At 35.7% G+C, this 14,363-nt stretch overlaps 1 protein-coding gene and 1 pseudogene across 6 annotated transcripts in view; one reads left to right on the top strand and one right to left on the bottom strand.

Moving 5' to 3' along the window:
- DNAH6 (dynein axonemal heavy chain 6) overlaps positions 1 to 14,363 on the top strand; it is a 342,612-nt gene that overhangs the window by 291,559 nt on the left and 36,690 nt on the right. The window lies entirely within an intron of this gene.
- On the bottom strand, positions 11,501 to 12,479 carry LOC116483696 (L-lactate dehydrogenase A chain-like; annotated as a pseudogene).

Below are 14,363 nucleotides of genomic sequence, written 5' to 3' on the forward strand. Positions count from 1 at the left end.
ATTTATATGCTATTTAGAAACCATATGTACAATACAAAAACAATATAGAAGGTAGAAAATAAAGAAATTCAAAAGATATATGCCATGCAAATACTAATGAAAAGAGAGCTAGCAATAGTTCCAATGTATATCACAAAACAGAGTTTGAAGCAAAAATTTTATTAAGGATTAAAAGGAAAACTACATGATATACAAAACAATCCACAAAGAAGAGACACCAATTGTGAAACTGTACACAACTAACAACAAATATTGAATTTATAAAGCAAAAACTGGAGAAATGTATACAAGAAAAAATTGATAAATCAACATTAATATGGAAAATTTTAACACATCTGATAGAAACTGTCATGAAGCAAACAAAAGTTGCAAAATTGGTAAAAATATAAAATATTCAGACAGCAAAATTAAGAACTTTGATTTCTATACTTAACAAATATAACAAATGCAAGATTTTCAAGTATCCATGGAACATTTACAAAAATTAGCCATGTGTTTAGAAAGACACATATTTCTAAAAGAAGACAGATATTTTCTCTGACCACAATAAAATCTTAGGACTCTATCTTAAAACATTATTTTTTAAACATTTTGGGAAACAAAAAAATGCACTTCTGCACATCCATGTGTTAAAGAGAAAACAAAATGGGAATTTCCATAAGTGGAAGTAGATGACAAAAACAATATTACATATAAAAAGCTGTAGGATGTAGTAATGTGGCACTTAGAGGTAAATTGATGCATATTTGTGGACTTCTCATTCCAGTAATAACAAACTAAGGACTCAGATCAATATTTCCACTGAGAGCACCTAGAAACCATAGACAAAATATTTAAGGAAATATATGTTTGGAGGTCTGGAGAATTAATAAAATAGTGAAGAATATTTAGGAGGAAAGGAAAACCTAGAGCAATGAGCCCAGCACTCACGGCCATTTTTTTCCTAGAGGCACCAGAGGAGGAGGCTAAGGGGCTGTGAAGCGAGGCAGACTTTTTGATTGCTTCAAAGGACAAAGGAGACAAAATAAGACCCCAGAGCCCACTAAGTAGGAGGGAAGGCTGGTAAACCCCCTTACTTTAGGTTTGCACTCCAAGGAGATTTATCAAAACAAATAATGCCAGGTAAGAAATAAATAGTTTGTGGAAGAGGTTAAGATGATCCCTGACTGCTAGTATCTCTGGATGCCTGCCAGAAAACATAAATCTTATCTGGGGGAACAGAAAATTTTAGCTACACAAGGAAATATATACAAGAGAACCCCGGACTACATGTTTAAAAAACAAGATAAACAGTGTATATTAGAAACAGAGCACAGAGTATCCTGATAATGGATATATGACGTTAATTTTAAGATAACTTTAAAATGTTCAAGGAAATAAAAAATTGAGAAAATTAGCAGACAATTTAAATTACTTAAAATAAAATTCTAGAATGTAAAAATATAACTGAGCCAGGCACAGTGGCTTATGCCTGTAATCTCAGCACTTTGGAAGTCTATGTAGGAAGATCACTTGAGCCCATGAGTTTGAGACCAGACTGGACAACGTAGTGAGACCCCATCATTACAAAAAAGTTAGCCAGGTGGAGTGCTGCACACCTGTAGTCCTAGCTACTCAGAAGGCTAAAGTAAGAGGATCACCTGAACCCAGGAGGTTGAGACTGCAGTGAGCCATAGTCATGCTACAGCACTCCAGCCTGAGTGACAAAGTGAGATCCTGTGTCAAAAAAAATGTATATATATAGATACACATATTTATAAGTGTGTGTATATATATATATATATATAACTGAAAGTAAGAATTCAATATATCAATTTGATGAATTGAAAGTATGAAGAGACAAAACAATGGAAAAGATGGAAGAGAAGATAAGAGGCAGAGATACAGTGACAAGACCTATTAAAGTGTAATTTGAGTCCCAGAAGGAGAGAAGAGGGCAGAATATTTTAATAAACAACGGCTGAGAATTTTCCAAAACAAAAGACATCAATCCACACATTATATAAACTCTACTAAACCCCAAGCATAATAAATGCAAAGAAAATTCTCTACCTAGACCCATTACAGTGAATTGGGGGGGAAAAAAAAGAACATATTAAAACAGATTAACTTCAAAGATGCAACGAATATGCCATTGACTGATTTCTCTGCAGAAATAATGAAATCTGGAAGACATATATTCTAAGTGTGGAAAGCAAATTACTGTCAAAACTTCTCTTAAAAAATAAAGTCAACATTAAGCCTTTTTTAGACAAAGAAGAAATTGAAAATGGAAACCCAAAAATAAATTAAACAGAATAATGGTGGAACTATAGCAAAACATGTGAGATGCTCCTAAATCCAGAATTAGAGGGAAATGTATAGACTTAAATATATATGTTATATAAAAAACTATCTAAACTTAGTAATTAAATTCTACTAAAATTTAAAAAATAAAAATAAGAGCAAGAATGAATGACTTAGGAAACACACAATAGACAGGATCCAAATGACCAAAAGTTGACTTTTTAAACTTAATAAAACTAATAAATTCCTGCTGAAACTGATTAAATAGAGAGTCTAAAAATATTTATCAAAATGAATAAGAGAATATCATTGCAGATCAGCAGACATTAAAATGAGTATATTATTTAAAAAAAACTTTTGCCAATGAATTTGAAAATTTTATTGAAATTTAAAGTTCCTCAAAAAACATAACTTTTAAAATTGGTAAGCATAAATAGCATTTCTGAATAGTCCAATAATTTTAAAAGAAATTTATTATTAAAAACCCTCCCACAATAAAAGCATAAAAAATCAAATACTTCAAGACAAATATAATAAAAGATATGCAAGATCTCACCACAGAAAACTATATAATATTACTGAAGGAAACCAAAAAGACCTAAATAAAGGATGGATATGCCATATTTATTAAGTGGAAGACTCAATATTGTAAAGATATCAGTTCTCCTCAAGTTGATCTATATATTCAATGTCACCAAATCAAAATACCATTTGGTGTTTTGGGTGGAAATTGACAAGATACTTCTAAAACGTATATATAAATGCAAGGACCAAGAATAACCAAGCCAGGTGTTATATCAGCAAATAATGGCAGAGTAGAAATTCCAAAAATCTATCTCTACACATGTAAGGAAAATGTATGTGCTATGGTCAAGAGTAAGTTGAGTCAGCTATCTGGGCCAGTGTGACTCAGCGAGTTTGGAGCACAGGAGTAAAACTCTACTTGTTATATAACCTGTTTGTGTAAACTCATACTTGGCTCTCAGCCACTATTGTCTGTAAAAGGTACAATTGCCCTGCTGATGCTGTACATATGGTTCACACCCAGAAAGAGAGAGTGGAGCTGCTGACCCTGTAAGGGAGAGCCATGGGGACAGCAGGAGCTGCGGATCCAGCCGCTGTGAAGGGCTGCAGCCAGAGTGGGCAACCAAGATAAAAGACAGACAGAGTAGCCAGAGAATAAAAGCCATATTGTACGTGCCTATAGCCCCCTGAGTGTTCTTTTAGCTATCTGCCACTCGTCCACCCACTCCCTTCAGACCTCAGCATGGGCTGGAACCTGACACTTGGAGTGACAACACAAAAATAACAGTCTGGCAAAAACTGTCCTAATCAACTTTATCAAAACTCTGGAAAATATCCAAAGGTTTCAGCAACCAAGTGAATGCTTAATAAAGAAAAAGCAGCTGAATCTAGACAGGAGAGCTTTGTGGCATTTTAACTTACCCCAACCCTCATTCTCTAGCTTAGCAATGGTGTGAGTTCCCGGTGCCATAGTGAACAGAAAATATCTTGTTCTTGGGGGATTGTAGTTGTTTGTTTTGGCCTGTCTGGTGGCTCTTTGAAGGACTAGCTCACAGGTCTTAATTTTATTTAATCTAACTAGGAATGTTCCAGGAGAGAGGTACTACCCTGGAAGATTTTGTCAAAATTATTTAAAGGCAAATGTATGAGCCACTGCCTCCTGGCCCAAGGGATAATAGTTGAGGCAACTAGCAGACAAAGCAGAAAGCCTGGGAGGAAAGGTGAGAGTAAGATGCTTTGGGAAACAAAAGCTTTGAAAATCTCCTACATATTTTTGGGAATCCAGAAGGCCTCACTCATGCTCAAGGTTGAGTGTGTACTCACAAAAGACATGAGAAGGAACTAAGCTCTAACCTCTGGCTAACCTTCAGGCTTGGCCCAACCAGGAAGTGAAGGCTAATGCAGGTTTGTAAACTGCCCAGATGAGTGTTGAAGTCATACCCCAAGGCACACACAGAGCCCACCTGCAAAACCTGGAAATGTTTGTTGTTTCAGACATTTAATGAAATCTCTGTTGAATTACTAGCTGAACACTAAACTAATTGAATAGAGACATACAACAAAGAATACTGACCTTACAAAATTATTTTATAAAAGTCTTTAAACAAACCAAAGACAGCAACAAGAAACACTGGGAAGTGGGGACAGTCTAATTTCCAGAGTTGTGACATTATAATATTCTAAATGTCTGCTTTTCAACAACAAAAAATACAAAGCATCCAAAGACATAAGAAATTATGACCCATTCAAAAACAATAAAAACTGACCCTAATGAATGCCAGACATTGGGCTTACTAGACAAAAACCTTAAATCAAATATTTTAAATATGCTCATACAGTTAAAGGAAACATGAACAAATAACTAAAGGAAAACATGAGAATGATGCCTCACCAAAATAGAGAATATCAATTAGATAGAATTTATTAAAAGTAACCAAGTAGAAATTTTGGAGATAAAAAGTACAATAATTAAAATGAAAAATTTACAAAAGGGATACAACAATAGATGTTAAGAAACAGAAGAAAAAATCATGAACATGCAGATAGGTCTATTGAGATTACTCAATTTGATGAGCAAAAATAAAAAAATACAAACAGAACCTGCCAGGTGTAGTGGCTCACACCTGTAACCCCAGCACTGTAGGAGGCCAAGGTGGAGGATCATGTGAAGCTAGGAGTTACAGACCAGCCTAGGCAACAAGGCAAGACCCTGCCTCTACAAAAAAAAAATAATAATAATAATTAGCCTGGCATGGTGGCATGTGCCTGTAGTCCCAGCTACTTGGGAGGCTGAGGCAGGAAGATTGCTTGAGCCCAGGAGTTTGAGGCTCCAGTGATCTAAGATCATGCCACTGCACCGTAGCCTATGTGGCAGAGCAAGATCCTGTGTCAAAAAAAAAAAAAGGTGGGCCAGGCACGGTGGCTCACACCTGTAATCCCAGTACTTTGGGAGGCCAAGGTAGGTGGATCACCAGAGGTCGGGAGTTTGAGACCAGCTTGCCCAACATGGAGAAATCCTGTCTCTACTAAAAGTACAAAATTTGCCAGGTGTAGTGGTATATGCCTATAATCCCAGATACTCAGGAGACTGAGGCAGGAGAATTTCTTGAACCTGGGAGGCAGAGTTTGCAGTGAGCTGAGATTGCACCATTGCACTCTAGCCTGGGCAACAAGAATGAATCTCAGTCTCAAAAAAAAAAAAAAAAAGAAGTTAACAGAACCTAAGATACCTGAGAGATACCATCGACCATACCAACATACACTAATGGAAATCTGAGAAGAGGAGAGAGAAGGGGAAAGAAAGAATATTTGAAGAAATAATGGTCCATACTTCCCAAATTGATGAAAGGTGTGAATCTACACATCCAAAGACCTTAATGAATTCTAAGTAGGATAAACTCAAAGAGAGCTATACCAAGACATGCTATAATCAAACTATCGAAAGACAAGACAAAGAAATAATCCTGAAAGCAGCAAGAGAGAAGTGAATTTTAACAAATAAGAGATTCTCAGTAAAACTAATGGCTGATTCTCATCAGAATCCATGATGTCAGAGGCAATGGAACGGCATATTCAAAGTGCTGTGGGGGAAAGAGGGACTGTTAACCAAGAATTCTACATCTGGCAAAATTATCCTTCAAAAATGAAGAAAAATTTAAGATATTCCCAGATAAACAAAAACTGAGAAGGTCTGTCACTAGTAGAACTGCCCTACAAGAAATACTAAAAGGAGTTGTTCAGACTAAAATGAAAGGACACTAGACAGTAAATTGAATTCACACAAAGAAATAAATAACCCAAGTAAGCGTAACTACATAGGTAAATATATGTCACTAAGAATATACTTTTGGCTTATAATTTCTCTTTTCATTTTGTATATAATTAAAAAGGCAAAAGCATAAAGCAATAATTATAAATATATGTTGGTGATCATGCAATATATAAAAATATAGTTTGTGACACAATAACAACACAAGAGAGGGCAGAACTATGTAGTAGCAAATTTTGTATACAACTGAAACTAAATTGGTATTATTTCAAATTTAAATTTGTATGAATTCAGATGTTAATTGTAGTCCATGACATGATCACTATAAAAACAACTAAAAATATATAAAATATAGTAAATGAAATGAGCAGAGAATCAAAATCAATATCTAACTAACAAAAAGAAGGCAGTGATTGAGGAATTGAGGAACAAAAAGGATATGACATGTAAAAAAATCAGAGAAGTAAATTCTTCCTTGTTAGTAATTATATTAAATGCAAATGGATTAAAGTCTCCAATTTAAAGACAGAGATTGGCAGAATGGATTTCAAACACACACACACACACACACACACACACACACACACAATTCAATTACATGCTGCCTACAAGAGATTCACGTTAGATCCAACCAGTGACTAAAAGAGCTGAAGTGGCTATAATATGAGGAAAAAAAAAATAGACTTCAAGACAAAAGTTGTTACAAAAGACAAGGATATAATTTAATGATAAGACAATCATCAAAAAGACATAACAATTGTAAATACATATGCACCTAACAACCAAGTCCCAAAATACATAAATTAAAAACTGATAGAATTGAAGGCAGAAATAGTTCAATGAAAACAGTTGGAAATTTCAACGTCCCATCTTTAATAAGGGATAGAACAATTATGAAAAATAAATAAGGTAACAGAAGACTTCAACAACATTAAAACTAATATTAATAGATTTGGCAGACATGTATAGAACACTGTACCCAACAATATCAGAATAAACATTCTTCTCAAGTACACATAGTACATTCTCCTGGATAGTTTATACATCAGGCCACAAAACAAGTCTCAATAAACTTAAAAAGATTGAGCCATAAAAAGCATCCTTTCAAACACTAAAGGAATAAAATTAGAAATAAATAACAGAAGGAAATATGGACAATTCACAAATATATGGAAATAAAATGATACGCTTTTAAGAAATCACAAGGGAAATTAGAAAATACTTTATTCATTTTTTAAAACTTCAACTTTTACTTTAGATTCAGGTTTCTTAACATGTGTATATTGCATGTTGCTGAAGTTTGGATACAAATGATCCTATCACCGAAGTAGTGAGCATAATACCCAATAGTTAGTTTTTCAACCCTCTCTTCCTCCCCTATCTGGTAGTCTCCAGTGTCCATTTTTCCAAGCTTTATGTCCATGTGTACCCATTGTTTAGTTTTCCCTTATAAATGAGAACATGCAGTATTTGGTTTTCTGTCTCTGCGTTAATTTAGTTATAATAATGACCTCCAGCTGCATTCATGTTGCTGCAAAGGACCTGATTATATTCCTTTATGTGGTTGCATCATATTCCATGGTTTATAATACCACATTTTCTTTATCCAATCCACCATGGTGACAGAATCTAGGTTGATTGAATATCTTTGCTATTGTGAATCTTTGCTATTGTGAATACTGCAAGTGCATGTGTCTTCTTAGAACAATTGATTTTCTTTTGGATATATACTGATTAATGGGAATGGTGGATTGAATGGTAATTGTTTCAAGTTCTTTCGTAAATCTCCAAACTGCTTTTTAAAGTGGCTGAATTAGTTTACATTGTGAATGAATGCACAGTTTATACACCAACAGTGTATAAGTGTTCCATTTTCAATGCAGCCTCACTAGCATCTGTTAATTTTTGACTCTTTAATAATAGCCATTCTGACTGGTGTGAAATGGTATCTCATTGTGGTTTTTATTTGCATTTCTGTAATGATTAATGATGTTGAGAATTTTTATATGCTTTTGGACACCTTCTTTTGAGAAGTGTCTATTCATATCTTTTGTCCACTTTTTAATGGAGTTGTTTTTTGCTTGTTGAATTAACTTTCTTATAGATTCTGAATATTAGACTTTTTCAGATACATATTTTCTCCCATTGTGTTTACCCTGTTGATAGTTTCTTTTTCTGCACAAAAGGTCTTCCACTTAATTTGGTCCCATATATCAATTTTTGGTTTTGTTGCAATTGCTTTGGAGGACTTAATCATGAATTCTTTTCCAAGGCTGATGTCTAAAATGATGTTTCCTAGGTTATCTTCTAAGATTTTTATAGTTTGAGGTCTTACATTTAAATCTTTAATCCATCTGGAGTTAATTTTGGTATATAGTGAAACATAAGAGTCCAGTTTCATTCTTCTGCATATAGCTAGTCAGCTATCCTGACACCATTTATTAAACAGAAAATCTTTTCCCCATTGCTTATTAGTGTCAACTTTGTCAAAGATGAGATGACTGTAGGTGTGCAGCTTTATTTCTGGGGTCTCTATTCTGTTCTATTGGTCTATGTGTCTATTTTTGTACCAGTACCATGCTGCATTGGTTACTGTAGCCTTATAGTACGATTTGGAGTTGGGTAATATAATGCCCCAGCTTTGTTCTTTTTACACAGGATTGCTTTGGCCATTCAGATTCTTTTTTGGTTATATATGAATTTTAGAATAGTTTTGCAATGATATGGGTAGTTTGATAGGAATAGTGTTGAATTTGTATATTGCTTTGAGCAGCATGGTCATTTTAACAGTATTGATTCTTCAAGTGAATTAGCATAGAATGTTTTTTCCATTTGTTTGTGTCATTTATGATTTCTTCTGGTGATATTTTGCAGTTCTCCTTGTAGAGATCTTTCACCTCCTTGGTTAGATGTATTATTCTTTTTGTGGCTATTGTAAGTGGCATTCCTTTCTTGATTTAGCTCTCAGTTTAAATATTGTTGTATAGAAGTGCTATTGATTTTTGTGCATTGATTTTATATCCTTAAACTTACTGAAGACATTTATCAGTTTTCTAGTTATAAAATCAAATGGTTGGAGAAGAAAGATTGTTTGAGTTCTTCTTTTCCTATTTGGATGTCTTTTATTTTTTTCTCTTGCCTGATTGCTTTGGCTATGATTTCCAGTACTATGTTGAAAAGGAGGGATGAGAGTAGGAATCCTTGTCTTGTTCCAGTTCTCAAGGAGAATGCTTCCAGCTTTTGCCCATTCAGTATGATGTTGGCTGTGGATTTGTCATAGGTGATTCTTAATATTTTGAAGTATGTCCCTTCAATGCCTAGTTTCTTTTTTAATAATTTTTGTCATGAAGAAATGTTGGATTTTATCAAAAGCGTTTTCTGTGTCTATTGAGATGATCATATGCTTTTTTATTTTAATTCAGTTTTTGTGGTGAGTCACATTTGCTGATTTGTGTATGTTGAACCAACATTGCATCCCAGGAATGAAGCCTATTTAGTCATGGTGAATTAACTTTTTAATATGCTGCTGGATTCACTTTCCTAGTATTTTGTTGAGAATTTTCGCATCTATGTTCATCATAGCTATTGGCCTGACATTTTCATTTTTGTTGTGTCTGTGCCAGATATTGGTATCAGGATGATGCTGACTTCACAGAATGAGTTAGGGAGGAGTCCTTCCTTTTTGATTTTATGGAATAGTTTCAGTAGGATTGGTACCAGCTATTCTTTGTATATCTGGTAGAATTCCACTGTGAATCTTTCTGGTCCAGGGCTTTGCTTGGTAGGATTTTTATTCCCAGTTCAATTTCATTACTCATTATTGGTCTGTTCAGGATTTCTGTTTTTTCCTGGTTCAATCTTGGGAGGTGGTGTGTCTCCAGAAATTGATCCATTTCCTCTAGACTTTTCATGTTTCTGTGCATAGAGTCATTAATAATAGTCTCTGAGGATCTTTTGTATTTCTGTAGGATTGGTTGTGATATCACCTTTGTCATTTCTGATTGTGTTTATTTGGATCTTCTCTCTTTTTTCTTTGTTAATATAGTTAGTGGTCTATCAATCTTGTTTATCCTTTCAAAAAACAAACTGTTGGTTTTATTAATTCTTTTTTTTTTCACTGTTCAAGGTTTATTGGGGGTTTTAGTTGGTATGACACTTGGATAGTTGGTTGTATTGTTTATATGTAGATCTTTTACATTATATGGTAATGTACACTACTGACATATATAGATCACAAAATGAGATCCTTTGGAACAATTATGCACAAGACATACGATATTGGATTTATACACTGGATCCCAGGATGTGACTGATTGGGAAAGAATATTGGACTAGGAATGTCCAGTGAAGGAGCCAGGAAGTTATGTAAAACACAGTAAACATCCATCTGGCTTAAGGGGCAACTGCAGCATGTGCAGCATTGGCAGTGGTGCCTCAGAGGTGGTAGAACTATTTCACACTGACCAGTTTAGGACTACACAAGATTAGTACCATCTAGCATCAAGATATAGCTGTAGGATTTTACAAACCATTCCTATGTCCAACTTCAGGAATTGATGTTTTTCCCAGTGCATCTTAAAATATTACTGCTTTGATCAAAGGTCAGATAAAAAGGACAACATGCACAACCTCCAACTAAAATCCTATTGTAGCCTAGACAGTGAAATGATCTGACATCAGAAGACGTTAAAATTGCAGGTCTTCTAGTTCTAGATCCTTGAGGAATCACCACACTGTCTTCCACAATGGTTGAACTAGTTCACAGTCCCACCAACAGTGTAAAAGTGTTCCTATTTCTCCACATCCTCTCCAGCACCTGTTGTTTCCTGACCTTTTAATGATACCATTTGACCCAGTCATACCATTACTGGGTATATACCCAAAGGATTATAAATCATGCTGCTATAAAGACACACGCACATGTATGTTTATTGCGGCACTATTCACAATAGCAAAGACTTGGAACCAACCCAAATGTCCATCAGTGATAGACTGGATTAAGAAAATGTCGCACATATACACCATGGAATACTATGCAGCCATATAAAAAGATGAGTTCATGTCCTTTGTAGGGACATGGATGAAGCTGGAAACCATCATTCTCAGCAAACTGTTGCAAGGACAAAAAACCAAACACTGCATGTTCTCACTCATAGGTGGGAATTGAACAATGAGAATACTTGGACACAGGAAGGGGAACATCACATACCGGGGCCTGTTGTGGGGTGGGGGGAGGGGGGAGGGAAAGCATTAGGAGATATACCCAATGTAAATGACGAGTTAATGGGTGCAGCACACCAACATGGCACATGTATACATATGTAACAAACCTGCACGTTGTGCACATGTACCCTAGAACTTAAAGTATAACAATAAATAAATAAATAAATAAATAAATAAATAAATAAATAAATAAAATTGCAGGTCTTTTTGGATTCCCCAAAGCATAACTGCATTCTTCTTCAAACAGGTCTCTTCCTCAGGAGTCAGAGTCTCCTTCACAAGGTCTGAGATTCCATTCTGTCCCAAAATGCAAGGAACATTAAGGAAGACATTATCCTTTATTCCATAGAGACCCTTAATCATGGTGGAAATTAGGTGCACCTGCCTAAGATTCTTCATTATACTTTCTGCCAAATCTGCCACAGAGGGTCCAGTGTCCCAGCCTTTGAGTTTGATCATCTCATAAGCACTCTCAACCACCTACTTGTGAACCTGTTTCCACTGTTACTTATCTGTATCCGTCCCTAAATCTGGGTGCAGAATCTTCATCAGCAACATTCCCTCCATTCCATACAGGCACACTGGAATCTCCATGTTCCCCAAGGACCCACCCATGACAGCTTAATGGGTGAACTCCCAGCCCTTCCCCCATCAGGTAATGGAATCGGGCTGAATCCAGATTGCAACCACTTCCAATAACACGGTTTTTGGGGAAGCCACTTATCTTCCAAGCCACATAGGTCAAGATATCCACTGGATTTGAAACAATAAACAAGTTGCAGTTCGGGCTGTATTTTACAACATTAGGAATGATGAATTTAAAGATGTTCACATTAGGCTGGACCAAATTAAGACGGCTTTCTCCCTCTTGCTCACGTACCCAAGCAGTGATAATGACCAGCTTGGAGTTTGCAGTTACATTATAGTCTTTGCCAGAGACAATCTTTGGTGTTCTAAGAAAAAGGCTGCCATGTTGGAGATCCATCATCTCTCCCTTCAGTTTATCTTCCATGACATCAACAAGAGCAAGTTCATCTACCAACTCCTTTGTGGACTTGGTAACTATATATAACCAACCCCAACAACTATAATCTTATCTTGGGGGGGTCTCTTCTTCCTGTAGGAGATTATGAATCAGCTGATCCTTGAGAGTTGCCATATTGGACTTGGAACCAAAAGGAATCAGGAATGCACATCCGTTGGGCATTGGGGGCATGCGGCAATGAGATCTGGACTTGGTGGCAGTGGCTCCAGCACCTGGCTTTATTAATTCTTTGTATGGATATTAGGGTCCCAATTTCATTTAGTTCTGCTCTGATTTTAGTTATTCTTTTTCTTCTGCTAAATTCAGGATTTGTTTATTCTTGTTTTTCTAGTTCATCTAATTGCAATATTAGATCGTGAATCTAATTCTCAATGTAGGAATTTAGCACTATAAAGTTTTTTTTTTTGAGACAGGGTCTCACTCTGTTGCCCAGGCCGTACTGTGGTGGAGTGATCATGGCTCACTGCAGCCTCAACCTCCCCAGGGTCAGGTGATCCTCCCTCCTGTACCTCCCAAGTAGCTGGGACTACAGGCACACACCACTATGCCTGGTTAATTTCTGTATTTTTTGTAGAGACAGGGTTTTGCCAGGTTGCCCAAGATGATCTCAAATTGAGTTCAAGTGCCCTCCACCTCAGCCTCTCAAAGTGCTGGGATTACAGGCACTGCACCCAGACACACTGTAAACTTTTAACACTGCTTTTGCTGCATCCCAGAGATTTCAGCATATTGTGTCTCTCTCTTTTCATTTGTTTCAAAGAAGTGTTTTATTTCTGCCTTAATATGTTGTTTACCCAAAAGTTACTCAGAATAAAGTTGTTTAGTTTCCATGTAATTGTGTGGTTTTGAGAGATCTTGGTATTGATTTCTATTTTAATTCCACTGTTGTCTGAGAGTATGCTTGGTATGATTTTGATCTTTTTGAATCTATCAAATCTATTATGGTTGAGCATGTGGTTGATCTTAGACTATGTTCCATATACAGATGAAAAAAATGTATATTCTGTGGTTGATGGGTGGAGTATTCTGTAGATAGCTCTTAGATCCAATTGATTAAGTGTCTAATTTGTGTCCAGAAATTTTTTGTTAGTTTTCTGCCAAAATGATCTGTCTAATGCTGTCAGTGGGATGTTGAAGTACCCCCACTATTATGATGTGGCTTTCCAAGTCTTTTTGTAGGTCTTGAAGTAGTTGTTTTATGAATCTTGGTATTCCAATGTTGGGTGCATCTATATTTAGGATAGTTAAGTCTTTTTGTTGAATTCAACCCATTACCATTAGGTAATGCCCTACTTTGTCCTTTGTTACTGTTGTCAATTTAGTCTTATTTCTACAATATAAGAATAGTCACTTCCTCTTCTCTTGTTTTCCTTTTGCATGATAGATCTTTCTCCACCCTTTTACTTTGAGCCTATTGGTTTTGTTACATGAGAAATTGGTCTCTTGAAGATAGATGGTTGGGTCTTATTTTTTTATCCAACTTGCTACTCTGTGCCTGTTAAATGGGGTGTTTAGACCACTTATATCCAAGGTTAATATTGATATGTAAGGTTTTGATCCTATTGTGATGTTTTTAGCTGGTTGCTTTGTAGTCTTGATTGTGTAGTTGCTTTATAGAGTCTATGGGCTCTGGACTTAAGTGTGTCTTTGTGGTAGCAGGTATCACTCCTTCATTTCCATGTTTAGAGCTCTTTTATGAATCTTTTGTAATGCTGGTCTAGTGGTAAAGAATTGTCTTACCAATTGCTTATCTGGAAAAGCTTTTATTTCTCCTTTGCTTATGAAGCTTAGTCTGACAGGATATGAAATTGTTGGTTGGAATTTCTTTTCTTTAAGAATGCTGAATATAGTTCTGTTATCTCTTCTGGCTTGTAATGTTTTTGCTGAGAAGTCTGCTGTTAGCCTGATAGGATGACCTTTGTAAGTGATCTGACCTTTTCCTCTAGCTGCCTTTAAGAATTTTTTTTTCACATTGATCATGGAAAGTTTGATGACTATGTGTCTTGGGGATGGTCA

The sequence above is a fragment of the Hylobates moloch genome, unplaced genomic scaffold (genome assembly GCF_009828535.3).
Source record: "Hylobates moloch isolate HMO894 unplaced genomic scaffold, HMol_V3 SCAFFOLD_15, whole genome shotgun sequence".
Classification (NCBI taxonomy): Eukaryota; Metazoa; Chordata; class Mammalia; order Primates; family Hylobatidae; genus Hylobates; species Hylobates moloch.